The 22,235-nt window shown below is 39.0% G+C and overlaps 1 long non-coding RNA gene across 1 annotated transcript in view; it reads left to right on the forward strand.

Moving 5' to 3' along the window:
* LOC138920321 (uncharacterized) overlaps nt 1-18,849 on the forward strand; it is a 76,519-nt gene extending 57,670 nt beyond the window's left edge. Inside the window, exon 7 of the long non-coding RNA XR_011431304.1 lies at nt 18,614-18,849. This is a non-coding gene — a long non-coding RNA (uncharacterized lncRNA). The remainder of the gene's footprint in view (nt 1-18,613) is intronic.
* The last annotated feature ends 3,386 nt before the right edge of the window (nt 18,850-22,235 follow it).

Below are 22,235 nucleotides of genomic sequence, written 5' to 3' on the forward strand. Positions count from 1 at the left end.
ATCACTTCAGATAAGTAAAATCTTCACAAAATAAGCCTTCTAACCCATGAACATGGTATATTTCTCTATGTAGGTCTTCTGTAATATCTTTCGATAAAGTTTTGTAATTTCTGTCGTAAAGTACTTGGACACTTATTGCATTTCACCCTAGAACTTAATATTTCCTAATGCCATTGTAAATTTTATTGAATTACACTTTCTGTTGCTATCGTATAGAAATATAGTGACTTTTTAGTATATTTCACCCAATAGGCTTACAAAACTTTATTATTAATTCTAATAATTTATCCATTAACTAATTTTCCAATCGTTATACATTTTACTCTTTTTTCTCTTGCCATATGACACTTGCTAGAAACTTCAGTCCAATGTTGAAAGAAAGCAGATAATAGACTCTCCTTTTGTTCCGGATCTTAAGAAAATGCCTTCAACTTTTCAACATTGGGTTATACCAATATTTAAAGTGAAGAAACCATGCTGCTGAGAAGTAAAGCAGCTGCTCAAGATCATGAGGCCTCTAAGGGATAAACCCAGGCTTCAACATCAATCCAAGACCCATGTTCTTTTCTCAATTGTGTCAGTGCACAAAAAGGTTAACCAGGGAGACTTGAAACAGGCAGAGGCAAGGGAATACATTTGGATTTAAGACACTCTAAAGTGCAGTAAATAAAAATAAAAGCCTTTGAGCTTTGCTAATCCTTCAGAAAATCCTGGTAATCAGCTTCTGAGGGGCAAATATAGATATAATCCTTCCTTAAAATTGCCTGATGGCTCTCTGCTGCTCACAAGGATAAAGTCCCAATTCTCAGCAGGATACACTTCCAGATTTATAAATAGCCACTCTGTCCCAGAACACCTTCACCTCTGCACTATTCATCATTCCCCAAACTTGTTGTACATTTTCATGCTCCTGTGACACTGAGCATTCAGTCCTTCCCTATGTTGTACAATTAAGACTCCTAACCATTCATTCACTCAACCAACAAATACTTAGCAAGAGTCTAGAATGTGGCAAAAGTTGTGGTAAGCACTGAGGATACCATGATACAGAAAACAGAGTAAGTCCCTGCATTTTTCAAGGCTTCAGAGAAGAGGAAGCTGCAGGAGAGAAATAGAGGAGAGAACAGCAGTGTTCTAATTGTCTTTCCATATGCTTTAATTGAGCTTTTAATTGGTAAGCTGGGTTAATCATCCTGAAGTCCCCTATCTTCCCTATCCCTTTACTTCTTGTATTAGTCAGAGTTCTCCAGAGAAACAGAACCAATAGGAGGACGAATAGATATAAGTGTATACTTGTATACATGCATGTATACATACAGATGTATACAGAGAGAGAGATATTTATTTTAAGGAACAGGCCCATGTGACTGTGGAGGCTCGGCAAGTCCAAAATACGATGACTAGGCCAGCATGTTGGAGACTCAGGGAAGCATCGCAGTTTGAGTCCAAAGGCAGTCAGTCTGCTGTAAGAATTCCTTCTTACTTGGGGGAGGGTGGGGGAGAAAGGTCAGTCTTTGCTCCACTAAGGCTTTCAACTGATCAGACAAGGCCCACCACCCACATTATGGAGGGCAATCTGCTTTACTCAAAGTCCACCAATTTAAATGTTAATCTCATCTAAAAAGTACTCTCACAAAAACATCCAGAACAATGTTTGACCAAATATCTGGGCACAAGGGCTCAGCCAAGTTAACAAATCAAATTAACCATCACACTTCTTATCCTTCCTATCTTTCCTACATCCTTGAATTCACTTTTTTTTTTTAAAGAGGAGAACTTGTGTAGGAGGCTGGAAAGAGGGCTAGAAAGAATAAGGGTCAAGGATAGCCATCTGATTCTCTCTTTTTCCTCCAGCTCAAACTGTGAGGACGGTATGGTTGAGGAAGGACTCAACTGTTCAGCCTGTTTAACGCTGAAACCCCAACAAACAGCATAGTCTTCACACTCACCTTCCTCAGAAGCTCCTCTTACACGCACAGATCACTCTGCCAACCTTGCTGCAACTAAGAAAGAAAAGTCTTCTACAGCAGAATATGACTTTTCCTTCTTAGGAGATGATAAATATAAAGTTGTTTGGGAGTTTTGCTCCCTTATTACAAACCCAAAAGGGCCCACATAGGACTTTCCACACTAAAAGAAATTTAGTTTTCAATCTGGAATAATAGAAATAACAGAAAATGATTATTTAAAGTCCTTTAAAATAAGAATATGGAAAATAAAAATATAGTGAATACAAAACAAGAGGGCCCTTTTGGGGATATTGGCAGCACATGTGTGTTTGTTTTTCTAAATATCTCTTCCAAACAGATTTTAAAAACCCAAATGCCAAATAAAAAAATGGATCCTGCTTGTAAAATCATGTAAAACAGTTTCTTCAGGATGGGCATAAAGCTCAGCTTACCTACAGAGAAATACCAGTCTATAAAGCATTGTAAGATAAGGGTGCAAACATACAAATCTGAATCCACCTTGGCTCAGCCGAATAGTTCACCATCAGAAGAGTTGACACTACCATCTAGTGGTTCATTTAGAGAAAAAACATTTATACCCTTCAAAGTGTTTCAACTAGATAGGCAATCTAGTAAATAAAAATGGACTATTTTGTTCTGAGAGAAAATAGGCTGAGAGCAATAAAACAAACACTTAGGTATACTGTAGGCCATGGTGGATGGATGACCGGCTTGAAAGCTCTAGCTCTGAGTTCTTCTATTTATAGCTGTGTGATTTTGGACAAGCGTTACCTCTCCAAGCTTGTTTCTCATTTCTAAAATAACATGACTGCACTAGATTGGTGTTTCTCAAGTGGCAAGTTATAACACAATAGCCATACAATCAACCTCATGGGTCATGACGAGAATTTTTTAAAATTTAAACATAACAAAAAGTATATCAGAGCATCACAGGTTGTAAGAGTATTGCTTGATGAAGTCAATAAATGTACACATATGTGTTGTGTGAGTGTGTCTGTGCATGTGTGTGTTTCCTGGAACACAATATAAAATGTATCTGTTGCTATAGGTCACAGCCAAAAAAGTTGGAAAGCCTCAAAAATTCCTATCAGCTATAAACTACACATTCCTGTGAATTATGGCCATCCGTCCTGCTTCAGAGAACTGACACGGTTTGAGCCTGCTTAATGTATAGTCAGATGTCTGAAAGCCCTGTCTGCTGAGCAGCGGGACGTCTTCCTTTCTCTCTTACAGTAACTCCAAAAGACGCCAATCAAAACAGATAGAAACATTTGCCCAGTTTTGTTTGTGTTTTGTTTTCTTTTTCCAGAGACTACTACCAATCTTGCTAATGCGGTGTTTCTCACACTAATGGTCCAAGGCCCAACTGCCTGATTCACCTGAGCTGTGTGTATAAAATGGAAATTTTTGCCTCCCCTGTCTCACTGCCAGACCTACTGAATCAGAACCTCAGGGCATAGAGTAATCTGCACCGTCCTCAAGTACCCCAGGTGATTCTTATGCGCCCTCAGGTTTGAGAAATCGTAGTTTAATCTGCAGTGACATTTTTGAGAAGAGAGCTCTTAGCAAGTAATTTTGTTGGTCCCTGTCCATCCCAACATCCTCTATCTGTGCTCTCTCTGTCCTTTCTTCCATGTACACCTCCCAAAAGGAAAGGATCCTGCTCATTCCCATCTCTGGAGGACAGATCTCTACTATCTACAGAGAATTAGGATAATGGAAGCAGCAGTAATTTCCAGGTATAAAATCTGTAATATCTAACATACAACCTGAGACCAAATAGGGTTTTCAATATATTAAGCTATACTGAACAGATATTAGACAGCAGTGGTTCATTTGCATAGGATCATGCTTCACACTTTTAAACAAAACCCAAATCCTTTCTCTCCCAAATTTCAAAATAAATACTTCTGAGTATTTGTGGTTGTATCTATCCTTACTACTCAAAGTGTGGTCATTATACGAGCAACATCAGCATTGCCTGGGAGATTGTTAGAAATAAACTCTCAAACTCTACATCAGAATCTGAATCATCTGCATTTTAACAAAAATCCCCCAGGTGACCAGTATGTACACTACAGTTTAAGAAGCACTGTTCAATGAACAGTGGATGGAAAACAGTCAATCAGTAAATGCACAAATGGCTATGGCCAGGATTTCTGATGAAGCTCACAGGAAAAAACAAAGGAATAGCTTCTGTGCATTCTATGGACTGAATGTGTGTCCCCTCCAAACTCGTATGTGGAAGCCTCGATCCCTAATGTGATGGTATTTGGAGGTGGGGCCTTTGAGAGGTAATGAGGTTTAGATGAGGTCATGAGGGTGGGGCCCCCGTGATGGGATTAGTGGCCTTATAAGAAGAGACACCAGAGCTTTCACTCCCCATCATGTGAGGATACAGTGAGAAGGCAGCCATCTGCAAGCCAGGGAGAGAGCTCATGCCAAGAATCGAATCTGCTGGCACCATGATCTTGGACTTCCCAGCAGCCTCTAGAACTGTGAGAAATAAATGGCTGTCGTTGAAGCCACCTAGTCTATGGTATTTTGTGATGGCAGCTCAAGCTAACTAAGACGAGCACTAAACACTCTTTTTTAACCTGAGAGCTCTTCTTCTTTTCAAAAAGTGGAGGGCCTAAGACTCATCCTGCCTGTGTAGGAAATCTCAGAGCAACACACAGGGGAGAGGCAGAGGGACAGAGAGTAAGAGAGAATTTTTAGAGAGGAACACAAATCATCATGCAATTATTGAAGGTTCTGCACTAAATGAAGTAGCTGCAGGTGGAGAGACTGAGAAATGGCTGCTATCAGTGTGAAGTCCCCAGTACAAGGAATCGAGCAAATCAACTCCAGGAGAATCAGACACAGAAAAAGCTCAAGGCCAACATAAACCAGTAAGATGCTAGAACAAGACTATAGCAGCATTTCTCTAATGACCATTGGAGGAGAGAGTCCATTATCTAGAGTCATCAAAGCAGGTATTATTGTTGTCTGGATGTTCACACGTTATATAAACCCGATAGCTGCTGTCACAATATTTTAGAAAAGCTGTATCTGTTTGGGAGAACTACCTAGACAGAAGGACACAATTTTAAGGCTTAAGAACTAAGGGCTTGATATTTTTGGTCCAAATGGAAAGTGATAATAAAGTCATAATTGGAATATCTTTGATATCAGAGGCCACTTATTTGTTAAGAAGTGTGGATGAAATGAGCCATATAGGAATCAAATGTCAACAAATGCCCAGTCAGACCATATATTCCATCCGGCTCTGGGAGCAAGACAATCCCCTTCCTATTATTAGGTGGTATCTCTCCTATGCTGATAGCTCCTGCCCTGCTCAAACTACCTGCCAGGTCTGAATCCACTTTTGGCTCTCTCCTTCGCTTGATTTTGTTCCCCTAGTTTGAATTAACCTTCAACTGTTTGCCAGGAGTGTGAATCTGACTTGAGACATTCACATGTATCAGGCAATCTATCAATTACATCTTCTTAAAGAAAGAAGCCTCTTCCAGAGCTTTCTGAAATGCTCCAATCTGGACTAGTTGCCCTCAATGCCTTGGTGCCTAACTCTCATCCTGGGACCTTTCTTCATCATCAATCCTGAGGGTGCCCTTGGTCTCATCTGCATCACCTATCTCTTCCTCTTCCTTGTTTTGGTGGAGCATATCTTCCAGTAACCTTCTGGGAAAGGGTTCATGGTAGATAAAACATGACGCCTTGTAAGTATTAAATTTGCAAGTAATAAATGTCTTTATTCTACCTTCAGAATTGACTGATAATTTGTCTGGGTACAGAATTTGAGGTTAAACCTTGAAAGCATTGCTTCATTGCCTTCTAGATTCCAGTATTGCTTTTGAAAAATCTGAAGCCATTCTGATTCCTATTCTCTCTCTTTCTCTCTCTCTGTCTCTCTCTGTTTATAGGATCTTCTCTTTGTCTCTTGAGTTCTGAAAATTCACAATGACATACCTAATTAAATAGGATTGAAACTGATTTCTTTAGCTCTGGGGAATTTTCTTGACTTAATTTACAAATTTCTCCCCTCCATTTTCTTAGTTCTCTTTTTTGGAAACTCTAACCTTCAGCTGTTAGAACTATTAGAATGACATTCTAACGTTCTTTTCTCTCATTTTTCATTTTCTTTATTTTTTGTTCTATATTCAAAGGTGTGTTCAATTTCACGGCCCAACCTTTCTATTGAGTTTATCATTTTTGTGACATTTTTAGTTTCCAAGAATTCTCTTTTATTCCTTAAATATTCCTTTTATACTGTTCTCTTCTTGTTTCATTATTACACGACCTTCTCCTACCTGAGAATATTAATGATAATATTAAAACTTTTTTGCTCCTACCTCCTTTTTTGCTTTGCCTCTGTTTTCTCCAAGTTATTTTTTAAGTTGATCTTTCTTGTGTATACATATTTCCTCAAATGTCTGATAATATTTGGTTGTCTTCTCACAGTTAAGAGAGGGAGATTAAAAAGCTAACTGCAAGCTCTGAGTACCTGCATGGCACTTGCCCACCATAAGCTTCATCATTAGATATTTTGCAGGGCCTGTTTAGTTGGGAACTTCCAACGCCAGTATGTGATATGGTGTGCCAAAAGCTGTTTGGTATCTGACCTGTCAGCCATTCTTCTCTCCATCCTTGCTAACAGAACATTGATTTTTTTTTTTTTAGGGTGGTAAATTTGCCCAATCTAAGGTATGAAACATGGTCTTGTGGGAGAACCTGCACAGTCTATAATATAGCATCCAAAGGGCACAGCAATACTTGGTCGTGGGTTGGGCAAGCATCAATACCAAAGGAGTACAATCCAGGGTTACAGAGCAGAGCAGAGATGGCAGATGGGCTCAAAGCCACATAGGTAGCTATATCATGATTCCAGGCTATATCTGTCCATTTGCAGCAAGACTACAGAAAGTGACCAGGGAGAGGGCGAATCGAAAGATGTAGGATGTACCAAAAGGTATCAGGTACCAAGCACAGTGGGGAGGGAAACTGAGACACAAGTCCACCCTACAAAGAAAGCCAAGTTTGGGGATTTAAGGGAAAGCTACAACTCAGGGATTACCTACACAGTCAGGACGCTTGTTGGAAAGCAAGCACTAGGTTGCTGATGTTATTGATTAGATGGCCACCACCTTCAGGACTGGCTCAGGAACTGGTGAAGGCCTGAATCTAATACAGGGGATCCCTTATCTGTAGAAAGCTAGGAAAGATATTGAGAAGAGGAACTAAGGCAGTGACAGACAACATAGGTAAAACATAGATTAAAGTAACATCTAGAGCATCCTAGAGAGGGTAAATAATTCACATAAAAACAACATGGGGGGCTGGCCCCGTGGCCGAGTGGTTACGTTCACGCGCTCCGCTGCAGGCGGCCCAGTGTTTCGTCGGTTCGAATCCTGGGCGCGGACATGGCACTGCTCATCAAACCATGCTGAGGCAGCGTCCCACATGCCACAACTAGAGGAGCCCACAACGAAGAATACGCAACTATGTACCGGGGGGCTTTGGGGAGAAAAAGGAAAAAATAAAATCTTTAAAAAAAAAAAAACAACATGGTTGGAGCAAAAGACAAAGACTCAGGACTGATAATTAGTTATATGTACCATTATGACCATACCTACTATAAAATATGAAAATGCTTCCACACTAGTTGGCAAACAGCAGCTGCACTGAGCCCTCAAAGTGTCCCCTTCCCCTCACCCCAGCCCCTCCTAGACCTCCTCAGTGGCCCAGACCACCTCATGATCCAGCATATAAATGACCCAGCAGCAGGTCCCCTGAACCCTGCTCTAGCCACCATCTTTTCTGATAGTCAGTGCTCATGCAACATCAGTTATGAACCATTTTGCTATGTTCCTGGGTGGCTTAACCTAAATTGTGAATATAATAAATGTGTACCTGTCTGATTCATTGGATTGCATGCCAATGAACAAGTTCACAAACTGTTGCATGAACAACCCAACTGTTTAAAACCTTTATGAATGTCAGTGCAAAGATATTCTAAGAGGTCATGGAAACAATTTTCATCAATAGAGGAGCCTTCCTCACACTGATCCAAGGCAACTTGAAAGCTCTCTGGTCTTAACAGCTATCCTTTCTGAGTCTATGAGACATCTCTAGGATTTTCCAACCTAACAAGGTCCAGTAAAACACTTTCAAATTTAAGATACAAATTCAGGTTGGGACTTTCTGTGAAAACACTGCACCCTCCAATGAACTCATTAAAATGACAGGAAAGGGAATTATATACTTGTAAGGTATAACATATAAGGACAAAGAGATCAGGAGAAGAGATCACCACCACAAAAATGAGGAAGACGGAAAGCAAAGAGAAGAGTGGTAACTTACTTGGAAGACCTGAGAAGTTTGAATTTGAGCTGGCAGAGGAGAAAGTCAACAATCAAAGCAAACTACATTGCATTGCCACCAAAAGGCTTGGGAATTGGCAGCATGAGGCGTCTCTAGAAGTAGGAAGAAGAGGGTGGTGGCATGAAAATGGGACTAAGAACATGAAGCTTGGTTGAAAATCCAGTTCAGGAGTTAGACAATCCTACAACTCTGCCCCAACTCTAGTCAAGTAACCATGGCAAAGACCATCACAAAATATTGAAGGTTTATTCTCTAGAGAGGGTAAAACAGAGGATCTATGGTTTGAAGGGCACTAGCCACAAATTAAAGTGAGGATTTTATAGTAAAACAAGAAGATAATTTAACAAAACAAAGATGTCCAGTGAAGATTTTTTTAATTTTTAAGTTCAACTAGTAACCAAAGAAATATAAATTAAAACAGCAAGATGTAATTTTTCCCCTAGTAAATCAGCAAAGACTAATGATAATACCTGGTGTTAATGAGAATGTAGGCAAACAAACTCTCTCACAATTTGCTGGAAGAGGGTAAATTGTAAAATTTTTCTGAAGGTTATATATATCAAAAATCTTAAAAGTGGGACCCAGCCACTCAACTAAGTATGTATCTTGCAGAAGTAAGAATAGGCATGAAAATATTTAAATAAAAGAATGTTTATAATAAGCAAAAAGAAAATCTGGAAGCAATCTAAATGCTCAACAACACACAGTAGACTAAATAATTATATATTTATACAATGAAATCACTGAGCTAGATATTTTGTTTGCCTCACATCTGCACTGATCCACCCAACACTTGCTGGGTACAGCTTCAATCTCCACCCTTCTCCACTTTCTCCACTCTTTTCCTCTTCCTCAGTGTCTTCTAAGGTTAATCTTTATAGACTGCATCTAACAGGTCCCTTACCATCTGGTTTCAGGTTAGGTTTGGCAGATGGAAAGCATCAGCCAAAGATGGATGTTCTGATCAAAAATGGAAGGAGAGAGGTCAGGGTACTTATTCCTCCTTCTCCCTCCCTGCTGGGCCATATTTTGGCAGTGGTGATGTGCCTCTACTGAGGACCACAGGTTCTCAAGGGGCTGCTGTAACCATTCCCTCCTGCAACCATTCAGGCCTAGGGAGAATAATGGCTTCCCTGTTGCTAGCCCTGGCTGTTGCAGTATACTTCAACCCTTCCTAAACTCTCTTAAATTATCCATTTTAAGTAAAGCATCTATTTCCAGATGGGATCCTGACTTTGCTGCCACTGAATATAATGTTTCACTTCTAGATGGTAAGACATTGTATGGGCTTACCACAATTTGTTCAACCAACACCCTACTGAAGAATCTTTAAACTGTTTCTAATCTTAGTGAGGAGTCTGACTCCTGGCCAGAACTCTATGTTTGATCTCTCAGGCCTAACCGCAGGCAATTATAAAGGCTTTACCTGGCAAGTCTCTTGGGAAGGGCTGCCCTCCCACACCAGACTTGGTGCACAGCCAGTGCCCTGCAGTCTCGGAAGGGAGGTATAGTCAAGGATTCAGGCCCCTAACCAACCATGCTCTTACATATATCTGCATTCCTAGCCCAGGCACCTCTATTTGGAGGCCTCTTTATCAGGAGCCTTTCACAGACACCTCTGCTGAGACCTTCTTATGTTGGGGGGGGGGAGAGGAATCTTGAAGACGTTTTCCTCACTCTGGCTCAGTACTCAATGAGTACTATCTTTCCATCTCACTCCCTTCCCTTCTCCCTACCCCCAACTCCTGGGACCATAAAATGGCAGAAGCCTTTTCCTTAGGGCCTCCCTTGGCAGTGAGAAGATCCTCACGCCCTCACATCCTCACATCTGCACTGACCCTTGCTGGGTGCTGTTCCATGGGGAAGAATGGAACTCATGGGGAGCCCACGCTTTCTCTTGGTCAGCCTCTTGCTTATACTAGAGAGGTAAATAATGAAAGGCTTGACTGTTAATTTCATTTTGACAGCTCAGCTCTCTACAGCTCAGCTCTTGACACTTTCCTACTATAAAGACCGCTACAGAAAATAACCTTATGTGTGTATAATGTGTCATGTGGGAGTATATGATAAAATAAATTCCGAGAAGTGCAATTCTGGTCAAAGAGTAAATGCATGATTTTGATACCTACTGACTAATTTGTCTTCATAGAAATTGTATCAGTTTACTCTCCCCCAGCATTGTATAAGAGTGCCCTGGGTAACTTATTTACACTGTCTGTGAAATAGTTTCCTCCTCCGTAAAATGGGCATAAAAATAGAACCTACTTAATATGGTTGCTGTGAGGATTGAATTAGTTATTACAAGTTAACTGTTTACCCACTTTGACCACTCTTATTTAACATAGTATTCGAAGACCTAGTCACAGCAATCAGGCAAGAAAAAGAAATAGACGGGATCCAAATCGGAATGGAAGAAGTGAAACTGTTACCATTTAAGATGACATGATTTTATATGTAGAAAATGCTAACAAACCCACCAAAAAGCTTTTAGTAATAATAAATGAATATGGTAAAGTCGTAGGATACAAAATCAACGTGCAAAAATCAGTTACATTTCTATACATTAACAATGAAGTAGAAGAAAGAGAAATTAAGAATAAAATCTCATTTACAATTGTAGCAAAAAAGAAGAAAATACCTAGGAATAAATTTAACCAAAGAAGTGAAATACCTGTACACTGAAAACTATAAAACATTGTTGAAAGAAATTGAAAAAGACACAAAGAAATGGAATGGTATTCTGTGCTCTTGGATTGGAAGAATTAACATAGTTAAAAGGTCCATACTTCGTAAAGCAATCTACAGATTCAATGCAATCCCTATCAAAGTTCCAATGACGTTTTTCACAGAGATAGAACAAATAATTTTAAAATTTATATGGAACGAAACGTCCCAAATAGCCAAAGGAGTCCTCAGAAAAGAAGAACAAAGCTGGAGGCATCACACTCCCTGATTTCAACATGTACTACAAAGCTATAGTAATTAAAACAACATGGTACTGGCACAAAAACAGATCACACAGGTCAGTGGAACACTATTGAGAGCCCAGAAATAAACGCACAAATCTACGGAAAGCTAATTTTTGACAACAGAGCCAGGAACATACAATGAAGAAAGGAAAGTCTCTTCAATGACTGGCATTAGGAAAACAGGATAGCCACATGCAAAAGAATGAAAGTAGACCATTATCTTATACCATACACAAAAATTAACTCAAAGATGGATTAAAGACTTGAATGTAAGACCTGAAACCATAAAAATTCTAGAAGAAAATATAGGCAGTACACTCTTGGACATCAGTCTTAGCAGCATATTTTCAAGTACCATGTCTGACGAGGCAAGGGAAACAATAGAAAAATTAAACAAATGGAACTACATTGAAGTAAAAAGCTTCTGCAAGGCAAAGGAAACCATCAATAGGACAAGAAAGCAACACAACAAGTGGGAGAAGATATTTGCACACCATATATCTGATAAGGGGTTCATATCCAAAATATATAAAGAACTAATACATCTCAACAATAAAAAAACTAACCACCCAATTAAAAAATGGGCAAAAGATCTGAATGGACATTTTTCCAGAGAAGATATACAGATGGCCAACAGGCACATGAAAAGATGTTCAACATCACTCATTATTAGGGAAATGGAAATCAAAACTACAATGAGATATCACCTCATGCCCATCAGAATGGCTATAATTAACAAGACAAGAAATAATAAGTGTTAGAGAGGATGTGGAGAAAAGAGAACTCTCATACACTGCTGGTGGGAATTAAAACTGGTACAGCCACTGTGGAAAACAGTATGGAGATGCCTCAGAAAATTAAGAATAGAACTACCATACAGTTCAGCTATTCCACTGCCAGGTATTTAGCCAAAGACTATGAAAACACAAACATATAAAGATATATGCACCCCTATGTTCACTGCAGCATTATGCACAACAGCCAAGACTTGGAAGCAACCTAGGTGCCCATCAAGGGAAGAATAAAGAAGATTTGGTATATATACACAATGGAATACTACTCAGCCATAAAAAATATGAATTCTCACCATCTTTGACAACATGAATGGACCTTGAGGGTATTATGCTAAGCAAAATAAGTCAGAGGGGAAAAGTCAAATAGCGTATGATCTAACTCATAAACAGAAGATAAAAACAACAACAAACAAACACATAGAGACAGAGATTGGATTGCTGGTCACCAGATGGGAAAGCGGGGGTTGGAGGAGGGCAACAGGGGTGACTGGGAACATATGTATGGTGATGGATGGTAATTAGTCTTTGGGTGGTGATCATGATGTAATCTACACAGAAACTAAAATATAATGATGTACACCTGAAATTTATATAATGTTATAAACCAATGCTACCTCAATTTAAGAAAGGGGAGGCCAACCCCATGGCCTAGTGGTTAAGTTGGGCACACTCTGCTTTGGCAGCCTGGATTCAGTTCCCAGGTGCAGACCTACACCAATCGTCAGTGGCCGTGCTGTGGCAGTGACCTACATACAAAATAGAATGGCACAGATGTTAGCTGAGGGCAAATATTCCTCAAGCAAAAAGAGGAGGATTGGCAACAGACGTTAGCTCAGGGTGAATCCTCCTCAGCAAAAAAATAAGTTAACTGTTTAGAATGGTGCTTGACTATTATTATTTCCTTATACCCTTGACAACATCAAATGCCATTATATTTTTGCCACTCAGATGAAAAATGGTTTCTCAGTATAGCTGTAATTTGTATTTCACTTAATATGCATGAAATAAGCATTCCATTGTGTGTTAAAAACCAGGAAGCTCTTGATACTGATGTGGAAATATCTCCAAGAAGCCTTATTAAGTAAAGAAAGCAAGGGGCAAAATAGCATAGTACGCTAACATTTGTGCATAAGAAGGGGAAAAATAATATATATACATATTTGTTCATATGTGCCCACAATAGCTCTAGAAGAATACACTGGAAACTGGTAACGTTGGATCCTGGGGTGGGGGAGGAGTTGGAGGGGTGGCTAGGGCAAGGATAGGAGAGAGTCTTTTCATATGTTTTTGTACCTTTTGAAATTTGTGTCTTGTGAATTCTTTACATATTCCCCTACCACCACCAAAAAAAGTTTTTTGAATATAAATGTTTTAAAAATATTTTTCAATCATTGTAAAAAGATCTTTTTAATGACATGAAAAATTTTCATGGTAAGTGTTAAGAAAAAGTAACAAATTATAAAACAGAAATGTATATACAATCCAAATCTAGTAATCATATATGCACAGAAAAAAAAGCCTGGAAGGATATAGTCAAACGCTTTAACAATAATTATCTCTGGATAGTGGAGTTACTAGTCATTTTTATTTTCCTTTCTGTGTTCTTTCCTATTTACCCAAATTCTCTGCTTTGAAAATGTATGACTTTTGCAGCTAGAAGGAAATGTTAGCTTTAAAAGGATATTATATGCAGCAATAATAAAGACATAAACTCATACGACGTAAATAAATCTCAGACATAATTTTAAATAAAAGAAGCCACACACAAAAAAAGAGTGCTTATTATATTATTCTATTTATAGGTTTTCAAGAACAGGCAAAATTTATGTTGATCAAGGCCAGATTAGCAACTACCTGTGTGGGGAGAATGGCTATGACTGGAGGGGGTATGCGATAGTCTTCTGGAGCATAAGAAATACCCCATGTCTTGATCTGCGGGGTGGTTACACCGGCGTGCACATATGTGCAAGTACCATGAGTTATACACTCAAGATTTGGCCCCTTTATGTATGTTATATCTCACTTTAAAAATTAAGTCTAGAAGGATATATTCCTGAACACATACACACAAAGATATTATGAGTTATATATGCCATATCTCAAGAGAAAAATAGCGGAATAGGGATGTTCCAGGGAACATGCAATGAATGGTAGAGAAAGAGGATGGACTTTGGAGTCAGATAGACCTAGGTTTGAATTCCAGTTCTACCACTTATTAGCCCTGTGAATTCAGGCAAGTACTTAATTAGCCTCTCCCTGTTTCAATTTCCTCATCCGTAAAAATGGGAACAATGAAAGTACCAACCTCACAGGATTATTGTAAGAATCAAATGAGATACTGTATGTGAAGTGCTTAAAAGAGTATGTGTGTCACAGTAATTATTCAGGAAAAATTTCTTCTGCTGCTAAAGGTAAATGTAGAAGTTCTCTTTGTTGATCCAACACATGACATGCCTGTGCATGGCTCCCACTTGCACACGCATGCACACACACAGACACATACACACAGATTCTCTACAAATGTTTCTATCCTACTGCCCAAAACTGCCATGAAACAAAGCAAAACGAACGAGCCAGGGTGATAACATTTCAGGAAAAGAATAAGGCATTAGACAAAAATATATCAAAATATGCATATTTGGATTTGTATAAAACATTCTGCGAAGTTTCAAATGAAATTTTCAGAAATCCTAACAGCAAAAGAATGTATTTTAATATTCAGAATGAGTATTCAAAATTATCGCTTAGATTACAAATAGAAAACTGGAAAACACATCAGAAAACTGACATACAGATTTATAAACGCAATTGTCTTCCCTATTTGGAGGTGTTAAGATCAACCATTAAGTAGGCAGTGAAGAATATTAGACGTTCATTTGTAATATTAATAAAAGCTGAAACACACCTTGGGAATCTTTTGCTTGGTCCAAAGGGAAGAAAACAGTAATAACTCTTTTTCATAGATTATTAATTTGAATTGTACATCTGGGCCTGGGGAACCAGAAATATATCAGTGGATCAATGGCTAAAAGAGCCAGCACTCTGAAGAGAATATTCTAATTGTAAGATTTGAATGATAATGAAAATACTCAAAGGAGTCTCCTGAAAAAGATTCTCATCGGCAGACAATGCAAATTTTAAGGGAAAGTGTGATATTTTAGGGATAATTTAAAACTCCAAGAGACAATAAGACAAACATCTTCCCATGTTCAAAATTTAAAACCCAGGTCGATGGGATTTTTTTTATCACTAAAAACCATTAGTTTAATTTTCTGAGGCAAAGAGAGTCCAGAAGACATATACAATAGAAACAAACAACTCTTGTGTTACTCAATAATATTAATAATAGTCAAAACTTATATCCTACTTCCCCCGTGCCAGGCTCGGCTCTATGTACTTTTCATATATTTACTAATTTAATGAGGTAGATACTGTTATTATCCTTACTTTACAGATGAGGAAACTAAGGAATAGAGAGATTAACTAACTTTCCCAAGTCACACACTAATGAATGACACAGCTATGATCTGAATTCAGTCTTCCAACTTCAACATCTACTCTCTCACCATCCAACCATTTAACTAAAGGTATTAAAAAGTATGTAAGCTCAGTGATAAGTCATGTTGATAGCATGTATTCTTGATATAATGTGATGAGAATGGCAGTCTTCTCTGTGGTCATCCTCCCCCAAATCCATAACCCCTGTCTAACCGTAAGAAAAACATGAGACCACCTCAAATTGATAGGCATTCTACAGAATACTTGACCAACCCTACTCAAAACTGTCAAGCTCATCAAAAGCAAGCTAAGTCCAAAACGCTGTCACAGACCAGAGTAGGCTAAGAAGACAGTAGGATTAAATGCAATGTGGCATTGTGGATGGAATCCTGGAATAGAAAAAGGACATTAGGGAATAACTAGAAAATCTAAATCCTGGGATTTAGGTAATAGTAATATACCAACGTTGGTTCCTTAGATGTGACAAATCTAGCACCGTAATGTAAGATGCCAATAAAACAGGAAACTGGGTGAGGGGATATAGGAACTCTTTGTATAATCTTTGCAACTTGTACATAAATCTAAAACTACTTAAACATCAAAAGCTTATTTTTTTAAGTATATAAGCAACTAATTTGGTGTTTACTTCCCATCTCCAACCATCCCTTGAGGTATTTCTTTGTGAGATGTTGAATAGATAAGCAGCTGGTGTCAGAAAAACACAAAGAAGGAACCAAATGAGAGTTTTCTTTCCCATGCCAGGGAGCTAACTCCAGGCAAAGAGGGTCAGGTCTTCTTTTACAATTAAATTTTTTGATTGAGGTAACATTGGCTTATTACACTATATAAATTTCAGGTGTACATCATTATGTTTAGATTTATGTGTAGACTACATTGTGTGCAGCACCCGAAGTCTAATTGCCCTCCATCACCCAATAAATGGGGCCTTTTACCCCTTTGCTCTCCCCGCTCCCACTTTCCCCTCTGGTAACCACCAATCTATTCTCTACGTCTGTGTGTCTGTTTGTGGTTATTGGTGTTATTTTATCTTCCACATATGAGTGAAAATCATACGGTATTTGGCTTTCTCTGTCTGACTTATCTTGTTCTTAGAGAAAGTCCTAGGGAATCTAGCCAAAAGTCCTGAAGGCAAAATAAAATAATATGTATTTATCCATCTCTTTTTTACCAACAAGGATGTGATTTGTGCCCTACACTCAACCTAAGTGTATTTTAAAATTGAGTACTGACAATTCTAAGTGGTATTTCCATGTTTCCTCTCACAGTTACTACTATACAAACAGACCTTTTATACAGTCTTTCCAGGCACCAAGTATAACTATGAGGTTTTATTCCATAATATGTCGGATCCTTTGGAAAACCAACTCTGACTAAACCCTGAGGAGATGGCAGGAAGCCCTGGTGTTAGCTCAAGGAGAAGGCCCACACTAGAATGTAGGGGAGGAAGGCTTTTGTAACCAGACAAACCTGATCGGTGGGCAAGAGTTAGCCAGGAAATAAGCATTCTAGTCAGAAAGAGCAACATGGACAAAGGCCTAGAGGCAAGAGAGCACGGTGAACTTGCAGTTTTCAGAACTGCAGTAATAAATATGCTGACTATAAAGTGTATGATGGGAGGTAGAAGAAAGGCAGCTGGAGAGATAACCCTTCAAATATGTTTCAGGATATATTTCAGGAAGAAAAAGTCTATTATGGACAAATATGAAGTCACACGCACAAAAAACATTAACTGTATATGGAGGAATAGACTTCAGACAGGCCTGAAGCCAGGGGTGATACGCCAAAGAAAGTGACCTTCAAGTCACTCAATGTCTCAGTAAACAATTTACATAGATGAAATGTATTCATATGTTGTGCTATATGCATACCATGGACTACTATACAGCAGTGAAAATGAATAAACTATAGCAACACCATCAACATGGAAGAATCTAAAATCAATGAGCAAGCTACAGAAGAATACATAAGGTACGATTCCATTTATATAAAGTTCCAAAATGGTGCCATGTTAACTAGACTTATGGTGATCATCAAATCATTATGTTGTACACCTGAAATTAATATAATGTTATACGTCAATTATACCTGAGTAAAAATAAATAAATAAAGGTAAAAAACACGCAAAACTAAATAATACATTATTTATAGATACATACATAGGTGGTAAAAACTTATCAGGAAAAAAAGGAATGATCACCCCAAAGTTTGGAGTACAGGCCAACTGACGGTAAGGAAAGAGAATGACAAGGACATGCAGTGAGCTTCAAAAATACTGGGAACATAAAACTATTTCTTAGTTGAGTGGTGAGTACATAGTTACTTATATTGATAATTTTTTTTTTGAGGAAGATTAGCCCTGAGCTAACTGCTGCTAATCCTCCTCATTTCTCTGAGGAAGCCTGGTCCTGAGCTAACATCCGTGCCCATCTCCCTCTACTTTATACGTGGGACGCCTACCACAGGATGGCATGCCAAGCAGTGCCATGTCCACACCCGGGATCCGAACCAGCGAACCCCGGGCCTCCGAAGCAGAACGTGTGCATTTAACTACTGCGCCACCAGGCCAGCACTATTTATAATTTTTTAAAGGTATATATAGTATACATACTTTTATATGCATGATATATTTCAGAATTTTTAAGAAAGAGAAGAAAAAGTTAAAAAAAAAATCTAAGCAGCCCTAAGTTTATAGATTAATATCCCAAAATAAACTATGTTACCTCAGACAAGTTATTCTCTGTGCACCTTGGTTCCCTGATCTGCAAAGATGGAGAAACTGAGTCTCACAGAGATTAACTGTATTCCTAACACCTACCTCTCAAGATTATTATGAGCATTAAATGAAATAACATATGTGAAAGCACGTAGAACAATTCCTGGCACATAATAAGCAGTTAATAGATATTAGAGGTCTCCCTTATTTTTATTATTATAGCAGATATTTAATAAGTGCTAATTTCCCTTCTGTCCTTTCTTTCAGAAAGGGAAGAGGAACCAGTACAATCAAGGTCCATTCTGAATTCCAGCAGAAGAATCGGGCAGAGGCTTTAGTGTTCATAGCTGCATTACTATTGTATTTCTTCAATTCTAAGATGCACATTTTGTGGCATTGTAATGTTTCTAAAATTGGGATTGCATCTTCTAATCAATGTACAATTTAATATAGGAGGTTTTACCTCCTAGAAACATCTTATTAAAACAAAGATATGTCTTAAACTTGATTGTGTCCCAGAATCGAGGAAATAAAGTAATTATGCTGCTGCCATAGCAGACATGACAGTTTTAAGACAAGAATAGGTAAGCAACTAGGGAGTAGAGGCCAGGCCTTAGCAAAGCCACCATGATGGTCATAACCTTAAAAGATCATGAGTTTTCTATTAATAGCTTCATTGCCCCCAAGCCTCTGAAGCCTGTGGATACAAGTAAGTCAAACTGCTTGGGCCCCACATTTTGCTGGTTCTAAACCCTCAGTGCCGAAGCTTCAAGACTTCAGCCCCCCACCCCAGGTCTCCCCAGTGACTTCTGGGAATCCTCTATGCTCAGGGCCAGCCCTTCCATTTGCTTCAGCTCTGTCCTTTCTGCAGATGACCTCTCTGTTCCCAGTGTATCTCCTGGTACTAAAAATCTGTGCATCCTCCAGATGTAATTTCTTGCTAAATCTTCATGCTGAGTTAAGGGTCAAGTAATCTGGGTCCCCTGCAGACATTTTAGCAGCAGTCTATGTCTTTGTTGGAATTGCTGTAATTCAGGAAATGTGCTGGTTGGGAAGAAAGGTGATAAATGTGAAGCAAGTGTCAATCTTGTCTTTTTACAACCCCCTGCTCCCTTTTAAGGCATCCTCCAAATTTCCAGATCTGGACTAGAGAAATACACCAAGCCCTCAGTTCCTCGGTAGAGCACAGACGACCTACATCCATCAGCCTGTTACTGACCAAGTCTTTTCTGGCTCATGCGCCAGCTTTGCCCACTTTCTTCTCTTAGATGACTCCCCACTGTTGCCCCTAGGACTTATCTTCATCAAGCTATCTACCAATATGTAGAAAGAAAACAAAGGTCAAAACTTCTGGGAAGGGAGAATCTGTTCCCCCCACTTTCCTCATCCAAATGAGAAAAGGGAGTAAGGACAACTTCCAGTGTGAAATTCCCCCAAAGTCTGCCCTTATTGCCCTTCATTTAGCTTAGTTCATGGGCTTCTCTGCCCTTCATCTTCAGCATTAAGAGGGCAGTTTCTGGTTCAGAGTGTAGGAGAAATTCTGGAGCCATTAGCGTTTCTTTAAGCATTGAAGTATAAGTCCATTCTCTGGAAAAAGATATAGTGTTTAAGGAGCCCTTGCGACCCTCTGTAGGCCTTTATATCTACAGTATTCAAGTTTCCAACAAGAAGAATCTTCATTTTTAATCTAGGGATGTTCCTTCATCTTTTGATCATTTTCCTTTCCCTTCTCTCCACCCCTCCATCTCCCTGTCATTCCTATTCTGCCTCTGAGGATCTGTGCACAAAATTCCTCTTAAGAAGCCCCTTCATCCCATACATATCAACTCACACAGATGGACACTTGGCAGGAGGAGGATGCTGGTTCTTCAGAGTCAACCAGATTCTGAATTTTAATTTGGTCCTCCCAGGGAATCTTGCCACAATTATACATACCAACAAAGAGGAGGAATAACAATGAGTAATAAGCTCCAATTTAATATCCTGATAATAAGTTTGGGCTTCAGAGAGGAAAATTCTATTCTGCAATATACCTATTTTCTTTCTTTTTTTTAAAGATTGGCACCTGAGCTAACAACTGTTGCCAATATTTCTTTTTTTTTCTTTTTCTCCCCAAATCCCCCCAGTATATAGCTGTATATTTTAGTTGTCAGTCCTTCTAGTTGTGGCATGTGGGACGCCGCTTCAGTGTGGCCTGACTAGCAGTGCCGTGTCTGCGCCCAGGATCCAAACCAGCAAAATCCTGGGGCGCCTAAGCGGAGTGCGTGAACTTAACCACTCGGCCATGGGCTGGCCCTGAACTATTTTCTTAAAAGCTAATTAGTCCATGTAGGAGGGCTGCTGAAAGGAAATGTCATCCTGGTCCTAAAGGAAGATCAACTCAACTACCGAAATATGGCGATTGCTAGGAATACCGTTTGCAGCTGTAAACTGCAGCAAATACTCCAGTTCATGCTGGAGAATATCTATGGGGTGGTGACTCACTGCATATATTATTGATGGAGCTGGGCTACGATGTGCGATAGCGTGAAAATAACTCGTGAACTGAAATCAGACACAATATTCTGGCCTTCCACGAGAAAAGCCCAACTACCAATTTTCCCCTCATACTCGTGAAACATTCTGACTGGATTAGGGTTTCAACTATATGCCTTATTTTCAGGCTCAATTAAATATTTAAACACTTCTCCTGGCATTCAGCTAAAATGAACAAAATGTTCATGGTAGCAGTTCTGTAGTAATAGAAATAAAGCTCTAGAAAACTCGCTGTGGTTAGATCTAGCAGTGCAAATGACCAGACTGCAGGGTGAGTTGTCAGGTCTTTAGAAGCAATCTGAACCACCAAGGTGGACTACTTTACAAGTCGATGCAATCAGGAGGCTCCATATTGATCTTTTATAACGAAAGAAGTCAAATGGTTAAACCTGCTGGCACTGCTACAAGTCCCTAAACATTTCTAGACTCAGTATCAATTACTACAATCTCGCGTCTTCATCCCCAAACAATCCGGACCTGGTGAAGTGTACGGCTTTGCTTTTATATTGAAATTTCAATAATCTATTCACAAAACATAACACACAGGCTTCTGAACATGGAGGGAAAAAAAACATCAGTTTGCTGTACCATCTACCTTTACGTTTACAGGGGATTCATATATATCCATCACCTTTCCTAGAGAAATACTTCAAAGTTCATTCTTTACTAAAAATGGGTCAATAGTGTCTTCCTTGGAAACAAAGACAGCAAACCATTGTAGGATCAAAAATAATTCCCAAATTCTTTCTTCATAGGTTACTGAATCAAATATTGTGGCTACTTTTAGTGCCCAAATAACATCAAAAGGCTTTCAGTTTCAGATGAACAGTTTTATGAGCCTTTCTATGTAATACAGATTATTTCAGTGTGTAATCTAAAGACATGAAATCGTAGAACCATGGGACAACAGTTTGGTATTTTATACCTTAAGAGGATAGTTTAGTCAAACAGCTGGTTAGAATCACTGTAACTTCAGTGAAATTTTACTTGATAGATCTATGTTTTCAAAACATGCGTTGTTTTTATGTGGTTATGCAAAGCCTAACAAAATGCATTGTTCCAGTGTGTTACTGATGTGTGCAGGTCTACTCGGGAGGTCAGAACATTTCTAGTTTGTAGGCCCCCTTCAGAGGCCATGTTTTGATTTGGGATCTGGAAACAAAGTTGCTGAGAGAAGTCAGGTCAGTTTTGCTATGAGGGAAGTCATTAGTCTACCAGAGGGAATCAAAGCTTAACTATGAAACGTAGAAACAAGAAAACAGATAGTGAGGATGGTGGCCGAAACAATTCAGAGAAGGATAATCAAGCGCAAGTTCAAATCTGGTCACTTGGAATCTGAACTTTGAATGGACAA

Source organism: Equus caballus, chromosome 23 (assembly GCF_041296265.1).
Source record: "Equus caballus isolate H_3958 breed thoroughbred chromosome 23, TB-T2T, whole genome shotgun sequence".
NCBI classification, from domain to species: domain Eukaryota; kingdom Metazoa; phylum Chordata; class Mammalia; order Perissodactyla; family Equidae; genus Equus; species Equus caballus.